Source organism: Benincasa hispida, chromosome 7, assembly GCF_009727055.1.
Source record: "Benincasa hispida cultivar B227 chromosome 7, ASM972705v1, whole genome shotgun sequence".
NCBI classification, from domain to species: Eukaryota; Viridiplantae; Streptophyta; class Magnoliopsida; order Cucurbitales; family Cucurbitaceae; genus Benincasa; species Benincasa hispida.
Window position 1 is genome coordinate 41,674,386 of NC_052355.1, and position 19,470 is coordinate 41,693,855.

The 19,470-nt window shown below is 38.7% G+C and overlaps 1 pseudogene; it reads right to left on the reverse strand.

The window, feature by feature from the left end:
* Positions 1 to 585: 585 nt before the first annotated feature.
* Positions 586 to 9,277, reverse strand: LOC120081094 (annotated as a pseudogene).
* Between the last annotated feature and the right edge of the window lie 10,193 nt (positions 9,278 to 19,470).

The window sequence follows — 19,470 nt, forward strand, 5'->3', positions numbered from 1 at the left end:
AATTCTACTATAGAATTATAATTTAAAAGGCGTACAATAATTCAGGCCTTGAAAACACAAATTAAGTAATATAAAGATTATGATTTTACAAACATTATGAGTTTACTGTCCCTCTTCACTTGGTAAGTATGGATCCCTTCATAATTCTTCTTGAACAGACCCCCCAGCTTCAGTAGTGTCTGGTTATAGGCATCTTTGTCTGACTACTGTTGTTCAAAGGATCACAAACAATAAAGGTTTGGGCGTAACTGTAACACATGCAACGGAAGATTGTATCCATTCAAATATATATAAATATAGATAGATAGATAGATAGATAGATATAGATATAAATGGATAAAATGTTTGAGACCTTACCCTTAGAAACTCTGCAATTTTTGCCAGCTAACTGTTGCTGCTCGAATGTACTTTTGTTTCCATGCCAAGAGAAAACAGAAGAGCCAAATTGCGGGAGAAAACACTCAATAGAGTTTAGTGAAGTTGCAACCTAGATAATCATAAGTTGAGGCGTTACCATAAGACTTGCAATGGCTGAAATTAGTACAGGATTTCAGCATAAACATGAAACATGACCCAATTACAATGTTATAACATTATTTCTCTTGTGCCCAAGAGAGAATGGGCAGCAATTTCAGCAGCCTTATTTGATCACTTGGCCAAATAAAGTAGGTATGGCCAATGAAACATTGTGAAGAGCATTTCCATATGTTGCCATTATGCCTTCCACTCCTTCCACCTATTAATTAAATTGATGTTCAATTCAAATGAATGGGAAATAATAAGCAAAAAGACGAACATAAAGCTTAAAAGAGTTAAAGGTTACAATATTGAAAATAAAAGCACAAATAGAATTGTAAGAACCTCAGGTTGAGTTGGAGCTGTACTCAGGTTGAAACAATGTGAAACGTTGCCATCTGATGTTCTTGCCCCGAACCCCCAAGCTGGAAAGCGCCGATCAGTATCGTAAAATTAAATTACCTCCCCTACTTCCATTATGGCCTGCCATAAATTCAAGTAGTTTTTCAATTATATTTATTATCTTTATCTCCTACTACAGCAAAAGCAAAAAAAAAAAAAATAAATAAAAGATCACCAAATATAGAGATTTAAACTTCCCGCCCATAGAACAAGGAACAAGTTATTAATGTATTGAAACTTTCTAAATTAAATGAAGTAATTATTAAATTTATAATTTGGAAGTATAGTTGAAGTGGTGTGGCTAACCTATTGGTAACTATTCAACCGTCTACTACGGTCAATGTAATGCAATGAACCTAGATTGTAGGGATTTCCGTTCGAAGCTGCAAAAAGCACTTAAACCATGAATCCCACAACTTTAGGTACTAAAAGCATCGAATTTCTAAATCTGCTACCGAACTCTGAGAAGACATAAAACATGAATGCAACATCTTCATTAACCCAAAAGAGGGACATCCAAGTATAAGAAATTCTATAACTAATTAAGGCGATTAACTTCAGAATTTATTAATTTTAATTTCGACATCAGAATTGGCCGAAGTAAAAAGAGAATGTGTTAAAAAAAATTTCATAGAAGGTACCTGTAAAATCAACAGTGACCATAAAATTAAGCTGAAATCCACTGGAAATGTAATCAAGAAAGCTGAATTGTGTTTTCTCAACGTAGTGATCAACAAACAGCTGACCTTTTAGAACCTAAAGAACACAATTATATTATATCAATATGAAGAAGAAGAAGAAAAAATCGATACTAATAATTTCTGGAAATGTGAGAGATCCGACCTTCTCATAGCCACCATGAGAAGAAGATGGAATAACAAAATTTGCACCATTTTTTTCTCTGTAAAGCTTTTCGAGATCACCCATCGATTTTTGGAGCTTACTAAACAAATGGAAATATGCACATGAAGAAAGCGCAACTTAACAATTTATAAGACAATTTCAATTTTATTCGATTACTTAAATAAGTCAATGTTTTTACCTTCAATTTTAAAATATTAAAATAGATCAGTCTTAAACTTTGAACAACGGACCTTTTCAAAACTAAACTAGAACATAATTTATGAACCAAGCAATGAATCATACAAAACCTAATCAACAAATAATACTCAAAATCTACTCATAGAGATAGATATGTTCAAACCCTACCTACAAAAGTAATCGCATCTAGCTACTAATAAAATTCCTTCCCACATTTTAGTTTAAGGTATACTTTGATAATTTTTTTCTATAATGGAAAAGTAAAGACTAGACATTGATGAATTTATAAAATAGTCACCCAACTAATTCATAACTGCCATTTCTATTGAAATCAAAGTACTCAATGACCAATGGGTTATCCTATATTTAAAGAGAAAACAGAAATTATTAATATTATTTTTTTAGAAAAAAAAAAGGAGGCTATAAAATATTATTAATGAGAATAAGATTCAGAAGGCCATATGCTTGCCTTGTTTCCAAACTTCTGCATGATCAAGCATAAAGGTCTCCAAATAGGATTAAGATGTCTTTAACCACTTCAGTTTTACAAATTGGAATTGAGCCTCTAGTTTCAACAACTCTAGATATTCTTAGGAAAGGATCCTAAAATAAACAATTAAACAAAGAGCAAAAAAATCAAAGGCTTTCAATGGAAACAACAATAGTGAATTTAACATTAGTTTGAAAGTGCTTTTAATCACTAAACAACACTGCGGTGTTTTGGTTACATAGTTAAATGTGCTTCTAAAAAACTCAAGAATAAGTTCATGTTTAATTCTCAACTTGCCTTTCATAAATCAATTTCACTATGTTAGACTTTGAAAAAGAAAAAAACATTTGAAACATACGCTTTTAGAAAAAACGTCTTTATTGTCAAGATGAGAACAATGCAGTGCTATTTCAACGACACTTCTCAAAGCAACTGTTTTCTCTGCTCGAACAGTGAGAGACCCAAAGTTTCTTGAACCTCCATGCCCATTTTTCAGACATATAGTTAAACTTCGACTATGTTTGGTTAGTATCTGCCATGCCAAAAATTATAAATAGAACGTATGTAAAAGAGTTTTTATAAACAAAAAGTATCTTTGAACCACAACTTTCAAACAGCTCCTGAGCTTCTCCTAGAAAATCTTGGTGACTCAATTTAATTGTCTACAAATAAGTATAAACAAAGGTTTAAGATAGGAATTATGAACAAGGAAAAATGATGTAAAAGTGACATAGACAATAAAATGAAACGATCTTATACCTTCACAGGGACATTGCAGTATTTGGTATCAATCTCTTATGTTCGGCACAAATCAAAACTTGAAAAGAAAGGAGATGCTGAAGAATTATAATCGAGATAGGGTTTGGGCTATGCTGAAAAAAGGGGTGGTGAACGGCGCGACATAGGGTTTGGGCGATGCTAAAGAAAGGGGTGGTGAACGGCGTGACATAGGGTTTGGGGCGAAGAATGATAATCGAGAAGGACGCGATAAATTAGGGATATATTATTTAATAAAATAAGAAAAAAAAAACATTACACCTTTAATGTCGGTTTAAACTGGCATTAAAGTCCATCTTCAATGTCGGTTTAAACTGCCATTAAAGTCCATCTTCAATGTCGGTTTAAAACTGACATTAAAGATCTATTTTTTTTTTTTTTTAAAAAAACCAACATTATACATCCAATTTCACTTTTTCCAATCGACATTAAAGCCCGAATTTCTTCTAGTGCCTAACATTAATAATTCAAAGTTGCATGCGGACTTAGGGTGAACTCAAGTTTTTTAAAAGGATTTTAAAATTGAATTGAGATAGACCTAAGTTCAAGTGGTTCTAAAGAGTTTAGTAATCTAGATTAATCTTTTAAAATCGGTTTAATAGGATTAAATTGGTTGAATAAAAGATTAAATTTGTTGTAAAACTATCTATAGGGGACCTTTTATCTAAGGCGGGTTTTGGCTAGGCTGGGGTTCTTAAGTTGACGGAAACGTAACACCTCTACCTGGGAACTGATGCATTGTTAATTGTGATGTGATTATGATGTGAGTTTGTGGTGGTATTTTATGCGGAGAACATGTAAGTATAAGCCTCATTAAGTTTCCTGGTAAGTCCAAGGTCAAACACAGGGACTACTGAGTAAATATGCGATAGTTACTTTGATTTTCTTCCAGTGGTGAAAACAAATAAATTGGATGGTGTTTTGATTAAGAATATTTCCTATGCGATGGAGTTCGAACGAAGAGATGATGAAATCAAGAGTTATAATGAGTATGCGATGAACGAGTTGAGAACAAGTTTAGCTAACACTTCCTAAGATTACGTAATTGTTATGCGATCATGCTACACACAAACAACAGCATGTCAACTCTCAATGTAAATGCCATAATTCAAATTTCTAGGATGCATGCGATGTATACGAAAAAGTCGATAGGACTTATGTCTAAGCCTCTATTCTTGCCTATGCGATGATGAATGTTGCACACATAAAACAAGGTGACCGCATACAATCATATCCTATTTCTAGGGTGCATGCAATGTGTAAGTAGCGATAGAACTTATGTCTAATTTTCTATTTCTTGCTTATGCAGTTCTAATCTAACTCTCTCAAGCCTAGATTTTAATCTGACTCTCTCAAGTCTAGATTCTATCTTTAGACTACTCTCTCAAGTATCTCTAAAGGGTGAATGATGCAAACATAAGATAAGATGATCGCATAAAATGTAAATCTTAGGTCATGCTAGCTAAGTACTTTTGAACCCATTCAGAAATTTAGCTACTCATGTGAAGTATGGAGAGATTGAACATAGATTGAAATCAGATTTCCATTTTCTATAAATTAAAGTGTGGAATATAAAATAACAAATGGAATTTAGAGATAAGAAGCCCGGTGAGCAATGTCTTGCTTCCCGTGGCCTTATACTGTCTTTTTCACTCCAACTCTATCCAGATGAATATTCATGCTCTCGTAAGTGTTGGCCCTCTCTCCCTTTTGTAGCGCTTTCCGGAAGTCTCTCGATCTGTCCGGGAATGATCTCTCGGCTTCTTCGTCTCCTAGCTCGTCTCCGTCCTCTAAATCTAAGTATGATTATGTACGTGAACGGACTAACGATTCTCTAACTTGTATATGTTCTATGAATTATATGATTTGTTAACCCTTTTACAATGGTGGCCTTCGGTATTTATAGAGCTCAAGGTGAAGTAGCCTTTCTCTCTAATGATTGCAATGATGGGCGGTCATTAAATCTCCTGCTTTGATGAGCCGATTAATTGTCACTGAAAGTTGAGTGTACTTGCTATAGTGTGGCTTTAACGGATTGTCAACTAAATTCGGATTCGACCGTCATCAACTTTTCATCCCATCATTATTTATTATGCTGTCACCTTGATGCGCAGTCTTTATGTGGCCACCTCTTTAAGAAGCTTCTTACGATCGCATACGATTGCATGACTTTGAGATTGCAATCTTTCAAGCGTGCGGACGCCTAATTCCTTGGATCGCAATTTTATTTTGCGCCAATGCATTTTTCCTACACAATATAAGTAAATTAACTGCTTTTATGCGATGGGCGCATGCGATTGCAATTTTTTCAGTTTAGCACTTTTGGACATGATATTGCTTATTTTTACCGTCGTATTCTTTCATTTTTTTTACTTATTTGAGTTATAATAACGTGTATTTCTACCCGTTATCACACCCCCAAATTTGAAACAATGCATGTCCTCAGGTATAAACTAAAGATTTTCTTAAAAAGTCAACCGCTTTTACCCTACCTAGATTTCGCAAGGTGCCTTATGCAAATTTCATGAATGAATGCCTTCTTAATTTCTATCCAGATCTCTTTCTAAAATATTTCTAATTTCTATCCTGATCTCTTCCTAAACTTTACTCGTTTCGGTGGTCATGCGTTGGAATGGAATGTATGCATTGATCTCATATGCAATGACCATGTGTTCCTATCACAAGTTTTCTTGCGCTCTCGCACAGTATAACGAGAACGCCCATTTCTCGGATGATCCGAGGTCGAACTTAGAGACTTGTAGCTAAATGTTATGTGGTGATGTGTTTGCGGTGAATGAATAAAAGAATCATGAAGGTAATAAGCTATAAACTACTCCTACTTCCAACTAACAGACAAAGCAGTGGGAATATGAATGAGAGGTTGACACACGGCAACTGTTAACGCGTAGTAAAATGCACGGAAAAATAGATGAAAAGGCGAGGATGTCTTCACTGCAACACTAAGCTTGACCGCAAGGGCAACCCTAACCAGTGCAAACTATGCGATTATGCTATGCACACTTGTGCCTAATTCTAGGACGCATGCGATATATATGAGTGTCGAGAGGCCTTATTTCTAAGTCTCTATTGTTACTCATGTCCTCCCACACATAAACAAGATGACCGCATACCACCGTATCCTACTTCTGGACGCATGCAATATCTTATCCGTAGGGTGCATACGCTATGTAATAGCAAATGAAGCTTATCTCTAAGTTTCCTATTCTTGCTTATGCGATCCAATCCGCTCTCTCGAGTCTTAGATTTGGTTTTTAGACTACTCTCCTAAGTATGCCTAAATGATGAATGATGTGCTCATAAGACAAGGTAATCGCATAAACATGGCTGACATAAGATTATTCCTATCTCTAGTGAACACTTGCTTACATTGCTTAATGCGACCAACCACTTACCTTCCTGGCAGTTAGTTACTGCTGATTCTACTCATAGAAAAGCATTACGTCCGCCTATAGACAAGCGTTACTATAGCTACACACTAAGCAAATAAGATTTTCTCACAAGACTCAAACAACGCACACCTCCCGGTGGTTGGCTACATGCTTCATATTCCTATGCCGCATGATTAAGTATGCGATACTCTAACAGTCTCATTAAGTGATGCAACGAAAGTTAAGGATGCTAAGTAAATGAAGATGGAGATCGAGTCGAAGGAAAATATAGAAATGTATTGATCACAAAATGTATTAATTCCTTAAGCCAAAATGTAATACAATACAAGGAAAGAAGAGAAATGGAAGGACCAGCTGGAAGCAATGTCTTACTTCCAGCAGATGTGTGTCAAGGCTGCCGATGATGCCATGGATGGGCGGTGGAGTAGACTCTCTCGAGCTCTAACTCCAACGAAGGCTTCGGTCATCACTCGGAATGGATGAAGGAGATGAAGAATTCTCAAGCTATCTTCTCACGCCTTCATCTGGATCACAAGGATCTACCCAAAAGCAGAAACTTGGATGATTTGAAATTCTGCTCAATGGCTTCTATTTATAGAGCTTGATAGCCGACAACATTTATGAACCTGCTCTGAATCTGACACTCGTGGCGCAATGGTTCTTTTCTGAATTTCTGCTGCTAACGACGTGGTAGGTGAAATATCAACATCATCTTTTGATACTTCCGAGGTATACGTTCATGTTGCATTCCACCAACCTTACGGTGGTCATCATTATCTTTTCTAAATCTCTGCTGCTAACAGCGTTCATTTTGCCCTTCTATTATGTCATCATTATGTAGCCGCAATCTCTCTTCGATGACCGCATTCGCTTAACGGCCGCAACTTCTATGTGATGGACGCATTCATTTGATGGCCGCAACATCCATGCAATGGACGCATGCGGTAGATGGATGCAATATCCATGCATCGAGCGTATGTGATCGCGCATGTGATTGTCTCCGCGATAGCCTGGCTCCCGCATATGCGATTGATTTCTGCAGTTGCTACAAAAATATACAATTGTATGCATAATAATGCATAATAGTGGGTTAGCTAAGATTCTTAATGCCAATCGACGCAAACTCTTTTTCTCATGAATTCCTAACATAATCGTCGCATATTCTACTTAACAGCCCTAATAATTCTAAATAAAAGGCCTATAATGACATGCATTTCTACCCATCATCACCCATTGACCTTGAATGCGCTAATCCCTTCTTCATTAGTTAATTCGACCGCATCGTGCGGGAATACTTATTTAATTATAAATGGTCCGGACCAGCGTGACTTTAATTTTTCCGAAAAGAGTCGTAGCCTAGAGTGGAATAGCAAGATCTTTTGACCAATCCGGAGATTCTTTTCACATAGTCTCTTGTCATGCCAACGTTTTGCACGTTCCTTGTAGATCTTGGCATTCTCATATGCTTGAAGTCTCCATTCTTCTAGCTCGAGCAACTGAAGTTTTCTCTCCTGCCCTTCGGTTTTCTAATCAAAATTGAGCTTCTTCACTGCCCACAGCGCCTTGTGCTCCAATTCCAGCGGTAAATGACATGCCTTCTCAAACACATACGGGGACATGCCTATAGGTGTTTTATAGGCAGTTCTATATGCCCGCAAGTTATCGTCAAGCTTCATGGCCCAATCCTTGCGTGAGGGATTCGCCACTTTTTCTAGAATCAGCTTGATTTCCCTATTAAACACCTTGGCTTGGTTGTTTGTCTAAAGATGATATGTGGTGGCGACCTTATGATGGACATTGTACTGGAGTAGCAGTTTGTTGATGATGCCATTGACAATGTGGGAGCCTTCATCACTTATTATGGCACGTAGAGTGCCAAAACGAGTGAAGATGTTTCTTCGCAAGAATCTGGAGACTGTCGCCACATCATTTGCGACACATGATACCGCTTCAATCCACTTGAAGACATAATTGACGGCCAACAGAATGTACTTGTGACCATTTGATGGTTGAAATGGTCCCATGAAGTCTATACCCCACACGTCGAAGAGTTCCAATTCCAATATAATATTCATCAGCATTGCATTCTTCCATGAAATGTTTCCCGTGCGTTGACACTTATCGCATTTCATAGAATAGTCTCGTGCATCCTTGAATAGAGTCGGCCAATAGTACCCGCTTTGTAATGCTTTTGCTGCTGTGCGTTGACCTCCGAAATGTCCGCCATAGGCTGAGTCATGGCAATCGGAAAGTATGCACTCTTAAGGAGTTTCTGGCACACAGAGTCGCAAGATCTGGTCTGACCCCCTCTTGTAAAGATTCAGCTCATCAGAATAGTAGGATTTACATTCATGCATAAGCCGCCTCTTTTGGTGGGCTGTGTAATTCTCCAGAAATTGCTCACAGACCAAGTAATTGACAACATCTGTGTACCATGGTAATTCTTCAAGTTGAACAGCTGCTCATCTGGAAAGGATGCGTTCATCTCCGACTTAATGCGGTCTACTTTCGGATTCTCTAATCTCGATAGGTGGTCAACAACTTGGTGCTCCATCTCTTTGTGGTCAATTATTTCCTTGTTGAATTCTTCGAGGAGGAGCACCCATCGAATTAGCCTCGGCTTTGCATCTTTTTTTGTCATTAAATATTTTATTGTCGAGTGGTCGGTGTGAACTATAACCTTGGATCCCAGCAAATAAGCTCTGAATTTTTAAAGCGCAAAGATCACCGCAAGAAGCTCCTTTTCTGTGGTAGTGTAGTTTGCTTGAGCGGAGTTCAATGTTCTACTCGCATATGCGATAGGGTGTAGCATTGTTTTTTCCTTTTGTGTTAACACCTGTCTCTTATACACATCTAGATGTGTATAAGAGACAGCTACTCGCATATGCGATAGGGTGTAGCATTGTTTTTTTCTTTTGTGTTGCACTGCCCCCATGGCATAACCACTAGCGCTGTCTCTTATACACATCTAGATGTGTATAAGAGACAGGCACCAACACTGCTCCCATCGCATAACCGCTGGCATCAGATATTAGCTCGAATGGCTTTGTCCAGTCAGGTGCGATCAGAATAGGCGCGGTAATTAATAGCTCTATAGTACTTTGAATGCGTTGAGGCATTGTGAATCAAAGTCAAACGTTCTTTTAGCCTCTAGCAACACACTCAATGGTCGAGCTATCTTCGAGAAGTCCTTCATAAAACGACAGTAGAATTTTGCATGTCCCAAGAAACTCCTTACAGCCTTCATATTTGCTGGAGGTGGAAGTTTTTCAATGGCCTCAATTTTCGCTTCATCCATATCTAGCCCTTCCTTGGAAACTTTGTGCCCGAGCACAATTCCTTTGTTCACCATGAAATGGCATTTCTCCCAATTCAGCACAAGATTTGTCTCTTCGCGACTCTTTAATATCTTGTCTAAGTTGTTCAGACAGACTTCATACGTTTGCTCGTAAACTAAGAAGTCGTCCATAAAAATTTCAACTGAATCTTTGAGATACTCAGAGAAGATTGCCATCATGCACCTTTGAAACGTACTCGGCGCATTGCATAATCCGAACGGCATGCGGCGAAAAGCAAACGTTCCGTATGGGTAGGCAAATATGGTCTTTTCTTGGTCTTTAAAAGCGATCATTATCTGGTTGTAGCCCACATACCCGTCAAGAAAACAAAAGTAATCATTTCTTGCTAGGCGGTCTAGCATCTTGTCAATAAAAGGCAAAAGGAAATGGTCCTTCTTCTTCGCGCGTTGAGCTTTCAGTAGTCCATACAAATCCGCCAGCTAGTGACAGTCCTCATCGGTATTAACTCATTGTTTGCGTTTGGGACTACCGTCATTCTGCCCTTCTTGGGAACACATTGCACGAGGCTAACCCACGTGCTATCGGAGATTGGGTATATGATGCTTGCGTCCAACCATTTAATGATCTCCTTTTTTACGACCTCCTTCATCGCAGGGTTCAGTCTACGTTGAGGTTTGATAAACCCTTTTTGGTTTTCTTCGAGACGTATTCTGTGCATGCAGTATGTTGGGGGTGATTCCTCTTATATTTGCTATCATCCACCCAATTGTTTTATGTGCTTCTTCAGGATGCTGAGCAGCGCATTTTCTTGTTCTTCTTGTAGCGTAGAAGATATTATCACCGGCAAGGTTTCATTTTGCCCAAGGAAAACATACTTCAGATGACTTGGCAGAGTTTTCAGCTCCAAGGAAGGTGGTTGTTCTAAGGAAGGTTTTTATGTTTTTCTCTCTTCATTCAAATTCAATTTTTCTTCACCGTTTACTGTCTCCATGATCACATGGCAGGTTTCTACGGATGCGGTCGCATCATCTCTTTCATCTTCTTCTTTGGACTCCACTTCTTCATTGTAACTATGTTCGTTGTCAGAATCAGATAGGTCTTCATCTTCTGGATACTTCATGGCTTTGATGATGTTAAACCTGAGCTTCTTTCCATTTATACTCATCGTGATTTTTCCTTTGTAAACATCAATTTGAGCACGACCAGTAGATAAAATGATCGTCCCAATATGATGGGTACATCTTTGTCTACCTCATAGTCAAGAATGATGAAGTTTGTAGGTAAAATAAATTTATCAATTGTGAACATGACATCCTTCAACTTTTCCTCAGGGTGGACTAAGGACCTAACCGCGAGCTGGAGAGTCACCGTCGTGGGCGTCAGCTACCCCATATTCAACTGCTAGAAGATTAAAAGGGGCATTAAATTTATACTGGCCCTAAGGTCGCATAGCGCTTGACCGATGTAGATCCCGCCAAATGAGCAGGGTATCATAACGGTTTCTAGGTCGCGCATCTTCGGTGGGATTATGGTGTTTGACTTTTGCGTTAGCGTCACCGTTGCGAACCTTCCTGTGCTACTTTTCTTTGACATCATGGCCTTAAAAAACTTGGCATATTTTGACATTTGTTCTATCATTTCTGCAAATGGGATGTTGATGTGTAGCTGTTTTAACATTTCCATGAAGCGATGATACTGAACTTCATCATTTTTCTTCTTCTTATGTCTTTTCGGGAATGGTGGTAGCTGTATCTTCACTGTTCCCTATTCTATAGTCTTAGAGGTGAAAGAAACTTCCGGTTCTATCGTCTTGTGCTCTTTTGATTCATTTTGCATCAACGGATTTTTGGATTCCATCGCAATTAGATTGGTCCTACTCGGCTCTTTCTTTTCTTTCGCTATCGTTTTTCCACTTAACAAGGTAACTACTTGATATTGCTTCTTCTGTGTTCCCCGGGTTGCGAGGGAGATCAGTTGAGCTCGAAAGCGTCCCTTGCAGTCTATTTTTCAGCTCTCCCACAATCTGTCCTATTTGGATTACTAGATTGCGGATGGAAGTCGCCTCGTTCTAGAGGACCGTCTCATTCTTTTTAATGTACTGTTTTAGTAGGTTCTCCAGAGAGAATGTTGGCAATGGTGCTTTTGTGCATCTGGCTTGATGTTACGGTTGACCATTCGTGCGTTGGAAAAATCCTTGCGACCCTTCTTTTTGTGCCATAGGTTAATAATTTGTTGTTGGTTATTTTTCCAAGCGAAATTGGGGTAGTTTCTCCACTCGGGGTTGTATGTATTAGAGAAAGGGTTGTTCTTTACAAAGTAGATTGACTGTGGGTTTCTGGGACATTCTTCAATTGGATGCGATTCTCCAATAGTGGCACAACTGGTGCTCGTCTATTGAATTGTGTTGACTTGCCCTCTTTGCGTTCCAAGGTTGTTGATTACGATGCCTAATAACAGATTAATCATCGCATTCATTTGATTTTGTAAAGATGCGATGGCCCTATTGTTTGCGTTACCTTCTCAAAGTTTTACTTTTTGATCGCTTTCCTGCCAATCTTTATGGTTCTTTGATATGCGATCAAGGATATTCTTCGCCTCATCATAAGTTTTATCGAGCAGATCACCAGCTGCTACCGCATTGGCAGCTGTTTGTGATGTAGGATTCAATCCATGATCAAATATCTTCATCTGGAGACAGTCTGGTAATCCGTTGTGTGGACAATCTCGCACTAATCTCTTAAACCTCGCCCACGCGTCGCTGAGCGATTCGTCTATTTCCTGTTCAAAATTTGTAATTAACTTCCTTCTTCTTGCATTCTCAGTAGGAGGGAAGTATTTCTTCATGAACTTCTCGACAACTTGTTCCCAAGAAGTTATCTTCCCTGGTTCTAGGGAATATACCCATTTCCTTGCTTGATTGCATAACGAAAATGGGAAAAGCATGAGTCAAACTTCTTCAGTAGAGATATTTGGGAACACAAAGGTGTTTCAATTTCAATAAAACTCCAAAGATGGGCGTGCGGATCCTCGCCACGCCTTCCACCAAACTGTCTGGCTGTCTGGATCATCTGTAACATAACCAACTTCATCTCAAACCTCAATTCGTCCAAAGCTGGCCTCATGATTACTGGGGAGAAATCATATAGGTTGGTTGACACATAGTACTAGTTGGGTCTATTGCTATCATTCGCTAGGAGAATGAGGTTTGCCATGATGTTATTTGCATTTGCGGCTCTTTCTTCCAGCTGTTCCACCATTTTGGGATTTCTTTCTTGTTGTTGTTGATAGTTGTTTCTTTGTTTTCTTCGGAACGTTCTTTCAATTTCTAGGTCATAGTTGGGCTCTGAAACGTGTCCTTCGCTCATGCAACACCTGCTTCTTCCCTTACCAAAAGAATGGCAGTGCACAAATGTCAAAAACTACAAAGAAAATAAAAAAGGTTTACTATTAGCGCAATATGTTCTGTTGTAGTCCCCGACAACGGCGCCAAAAACTTGATGCGTTGTTAATTGTGATGTGATTATGATGTGAGTTTGCGGTGATATTTTATGCGGTGAACATGCAAGTTTCCCTAACAAGACCCAAGTATAAGCTTCGCTAGGTTTCTTGGTAAGTCCAGGGTTGAACACAAGGATTACTGAGTAAATATGCAACAGTTACTTTGGGGGTGTGACAACGGGCAGAAATGCACGTTATTACAGTATAAAGTTATAAAACAATGCAGGATTGCGATGGTAAAAATATACAATATTGCATCCAAAAGCATTAAGTTCATAACATTGCGATCACATGCGTCCATCACATTAAAATAGCTAACTTATGTATTTTTGTCCAGAAAATACGTTGACACAAGGCAGAAATGCGATCCGAAGAAATTAACGTCCGAGCGCGTAAAGAGATTGCGACCACAAGGTTATGCGATCGTTTGCGCTCGCAAAAATCTGCTCAAGAAAGTGGCCGCATAGAGCCCACGCATCAAGGTGGGCGTATCTGGGTGAAAGCTTAATAAATCACGATGGGACAGAAAGCTGATGACGGTCGATTCCAAATTAAGTTGACAAGCTGTTAACGACATACTGTAGCAAGTACATTGAACTTTTCGGTGACAATTATTTGGTGCATCAGACAGAGAATTAATGTCATCCCATCAATGAAATCATAAGAGAGAAGAAGCTTTTCACCCTGAAGCTCTATAAATACCGAAGACCACCTTCATTAAAAAAGTTAGTCCAGTTTTATAGTTCACTATATAGACGATACTTAACTTTGTTCTTAGTTTTTTTATATTTAGAAGGCGGAAGCGAGAGAAGGGAAAAGACGCCGGAAGATCGTCCTGGTCAACTCGAGAGAGTGCTAGAGAGCGTGGAAAAACAGAGAGAGGGCCGACTCTTGCAAGAGGAATAATATCTTTTGAGAAGAGTAGAGAATAACAGTGTCAAAGCCTTGGGAAGCAAGAAATTGCTACCAGACTCTTTATTCTTATTTCCATTGTCATTCTATACTTTGATTATATATATATAATGGAACTTGCATTTCTACATCTGTTCACTCTCTTAAAATATGCATAAGTAACTAAATTTGTCGAATAGATTGAGAAGTACTTAGCCAACATGACCTAGGATCTTTATTGCATGCGATCATTTTGTCTTATGTTGCGCCCATCACCCTTTAGAGCTACTCGGGAGAGAGTCTAAAGAAAGAACCTAAGAATTGAGAGAGCTAGGTTAGAATCTAGACTCGAGAGAGCGAGATTAGATCTGCATATGCAAGAGATAGAGACTTAGAGATAAACTCTGTTTGTCAACACGCATCGCATGTACCCTAGAGATAGGTTAGGATAGTATGTGGTCGCCTTGTGTATGTGTTTGTCATTTGTCATTGTATAGACTAGAATAGAGGCTTAAATGTAGGTCCTATAGACATCATCGCATACATCACATGCGTTCTAAAAATTACCATCGCATACTGTTTTCCTTAGTCCCTGAGTTCGACCCTAGGCTTACCAAGCAACTCAGTAGGATTTATACTTGGATCTTACTGAGAAAACTTACATGCACAATGCATTTCCACCGTCGCATTCTTACCATTATTTCATCGCATAACAATAATGCATCAGTGACCACATATAATCATATCTTATTTCTAGGGTGCATGCGATGTGTAAGTAGCGATAGAACTTGTCTAAGTTTCTATTTCTTGCTTATGTGATTCTAATATGACTCTCTCAAGCCTAGATTATAATCTGACTCTCTCAAGTCTAGATTCTATCTTTAGACTACTCTCTCAAGTATTTCTAAAGGGTGAATGACGCAAACATAAGATAAGATGATCGCATAAAATGTAAATCTTAGGTCATGCTAGCTAAGTACTTCTGAACCCATTCAGAAATTTAACTACTCATGCGAAGTGTGGAGAGATTGAACATAGATTGAAATGAGATTTCCATTTTCTAAAAATTAAAGTGTTGAATACAAAATAACAAATGGAATTTAGAGATAAGAAGCCGCGTGAGCAATGTCTTGCTTCCCGTAGCCTTTTACACTGTCTTTTTCACTCCAACTCTGTCCAGATGAATATTCTTGCTCTCGAAAGTGTTGGCCCTCTCTCCCTTTTGTAGCACTTTCTGGCAGTCTCTCGAACTGTCCGGGAATGATCTCTCAGCTTCTTCATCTCCTAGCTCGTCTCTGTCCTCTAAATCTAAGTATGAGTATGTACATGAACGGACTAACGATTCTCTAACTTGTATATGATCTATGACTTATATGATTTGTTAACCCATTTACAATGGTGGCCTTCGGTATTTATATAGCTCAAGGTGAAGTAGTCTTTCTCTCTAATGATTGCAATGCTGAGCGATCATTAAATCTCTTGCTCTGATGTGCCGATTAATGGTCACCGAAACTTAAGTGTACTTGCTACAATATGGCTTTAACGGCTTATCAACTAAATTCGGATTCAACCATCATCAGCTTTCCATCACATCATGATTTATTATGTTGTCACCTTGATGCGCAGTCTTTATCCGACCACCTCTTTAAGAAGCTTCTTACAATCGCATATGATCGCAATATTTCAAGCGTGTGGATGCCTAATTCCTTGGATCGCAATTTTATTTGTGCCAATGTATTTTTCCTGCACAAAATAAGTAAATTAGCTACTTTTATACAATGGGCGCATGCGATTGCAATTTCCTCAGTTTAGCACTTTTGGACATGACGTGCAATGGTCGCATTCTCTCATTGTTTTACTTATTTGAGCTATAATAACGTGTATTTCTACCCATTATTAGGAACCTACCTGGAAAGGTGAATTAGATAGATTTTCAACAAGCATGCGACGTTTTGGTCAAAGACTCTATTAAATAGTTTAATGGATGATGATCAAAAGTTGTTCAACTATCCAAGGTAAATGTTACTCTTGGGAAAACCTAAAATTCACTTAGTTAAAATCCTTAACCGTGTTTTTTCTAAGTAAGCTAAACCATAGGTTATAAGATGCTCAATGGGAGAAAGAGGCGTATCTGATATGTCTATAATTCCATTCATGTTTCTCCCTGTATGTTCACACCGTGAGATTCATGCTTGGTCTCGAGATGCCTAGGATGCATCCTCCTTCGGATGGTATTTGCATGAGTCAATATCAAGGTGGACGGAGAGAGTTGGTGAAAGGTGTGTGTCAACACGTCTTATGGTCTCTGTCATTGGTTCACACCATGAGATCATTCTGTACGCCCTCATGTCGCCTTCAGAGCGTCCTCCTTCGAATGGGTTTTGTGCAGTTGGTCAATATCAAGGTGAACTCCATATATGGATAGGGTCGCTTTAGATTTTACCACAATCAGAATTTTTCCCTTCGGATTGGCCTTTTGGGACAGACCTCTAGGGCTTAAAATGGCGGGTCACACTTATGGGAGATTGTTAAGTAAGTTAATGATCTCTTGGCCAAATCTATGATGACTTGTCGTTATAGGAACAAGAGTTGTTCTAGTATTAATGACTGGTTGAGAACTTCTCAATTCAGAGGAGGGATAACTGACCTCCCTTTGGCGGTTTTTATCCTAAACCTTTGAAGCATCATTGCGAAACTAGATGTCACACGAGGTTCATGTTAGTTTTGCTAAAGCCTTATTGGATGTTGTTTTGATTTACAATGGGTATTTGCTTAAAACCTAACGTAGGTCAATGTGTTTTTCCTTTCAACAACTCGTCAGTATTTCCATTTAAAGCTTTTAAAATGACCGATTACTTACAGAAGAAAGAATCATGTGAAACGACTTTCATGGCAAACGACCTCCATCCCACTACTCTCCAAAAGAGGAGACAAGAAAGTAAATATGATTTATTGGTCTCGAAGACATGTCTGGTAGAGAATGATGATTCAGCTTGGATCCTCGATTCAGGTGCTACCAATCAAGTCAGTTTCTCTTACCAAGGATTCAGTTCCTGGCAAACGTTGCCACAAGAAGAGATGACTCTTCGAGTCGATACTGGTGAGGTTATTTCAGCTGTTGTTGTAGGTAGGCTTTGAAGTTATTTTGTTGACAAGAACGTTATCTTTACTTGGATGGGATTTGGGGGGGGGGGGGAGATGGGAATTGGGGTGGGGGGGGAGGGGGGGTATATTACGTTAAATGTTTTGTTAGTTCCATTGTAAGCAGGAACTTAATCTCGATTTCTTGTCTCATTGAATAGGCTACATCGTCTCCTTTTTTTTAGAATAAAGTATTTTATTTTCAAGAGAATGGAATGGAGATTGGTTATGGTTCAATGGAAAATAATTTATATGTACTAGGTCGTTAGTCATTAAAAGCCTTGTTTAACACTGAAATTTTAGTATGCAAACAACAGCTAAAAGACCAAAGGTTTCTCCAAAAAGAAAATGCTCATCTTTGGCATTTTAGGTTAGGTCACAATCAACCTCAACAGGATTGAGAAGTTGGTGCAAAGTGGACTTCTACAGCGTTTAGAAGAAAACTTCCTTGCCGGTATTGAAATCATGTCCTCGAACGGCAAGATGACCAAACGACCTTTTACTGGAAAAGGTTACAGAGCCAAGGAAGCCTTGGAGCTTGTACATTCAAACCTCTATGGTCTAATGAATGTTAGAGCTCGAGGTGGGTATGAATATTTCATCTCTTTCATAGATGATTATTCAAGGTTTGGGTATCTCTTCCTAATGCAACGAAAGTCTGAAGCCCTTGACAAGTTCAAGAAGTATAAGGCTGAAGTTGAAAACTTGTTAGGTAAGAAGATAAAAACACTACGATCTAATCGTGGCGGGGAGTATATGGACCTCCAACTCCAGAACTATATGATAGAGCATTGGATTGTGTCCCAACTTTCGACCCTTGGAACACCTCAGTAGAATGGTGTATCAGAACGGTGAAATAGGACCTTGTTGGACATGGTTCGGTCTATGATGAGTTATGCTCATTTTTCAGACTCATTTTGGAGTTATGCAGTGCAGACTGCATGTTGTATCCTGAACAACATTCCCTCGAAAAGTATTTCTGAAACACCTTTTGAGTTATGGAGAGATCGTAAAGGTAGTGTTTCTAAAATATCTTTTGAGTTATAGAAAGGTCATAAAGGTAGTTTACGCCACTTCAGGATTTGAGATTGTCCGGCACATGTGCTAGCAACTAACCCAAAAAAGTTGGAACCGCATTCGAAGGTGACTCTTTGTAGTCTACCTCAAGGAAACGAGAGGTGGATACTTCTATGATCTGAGTAAGAACAAAGTGTTTGTTTCCACAAATGCTATCTTCTTAGAAGAAGATCACATGAGAGATTATAAGCCACGAAGTAAGCTCATTTTACGTGAGATCTCTACTGAGACTGAGACTGATGAGGGTTCAACAAGAGTTGTTGAACAGGCCGAAAGATCAACAAGAGTTATTAAGGTCGGAACTTCTAGTCAACCAGCTCAAGAGTTGAGACTGCCTCGACGTAGTGAGAGGGTTATGAACTCACCGGATCGCTACATGGGTTTGACTGAAGCTCAAAACGTCATTATGAATGATGGGGTTGAGGATCCATTGCCTTTTAAGAAAGCAATGGAGGATGTTGACAAAGATGAATGGGTTAAGGCCATGAACCAGGAAATGGAGTCTATGTACTTCAATAATGTCTGGGAGATTGTTGATCCACCTGATGGGGTTAGACCTAGTGGGTGTAAATGGATCTTTAAGCGAAAGAGAGGTCTAGATGGAAAGATACAAACCTTTAAGGCTAGACTCATGGAAAAGGGTTATACCCAAGTTGAGGGAGTTGACTATGAGGAAACTTTCTCACCTGTTGTCATGCTAACGTCTACCATGATTCTCCTGTCCATAGCCACATTTTATGATTATGAAATATGGCAAATGGACGTCAAGACTGCCTTTCTTAATGGTAATCTTGAGAATACCATCTATATGACTCAACCAGAAGGGTTCATAGTTGGGATCAAGAGCGAAGAGTTTGCAAGCTTAATAGGTCCATTTATAGGCTGAAACAAGCATCTAGATATTGAAACATCAAATTTGACACTACTT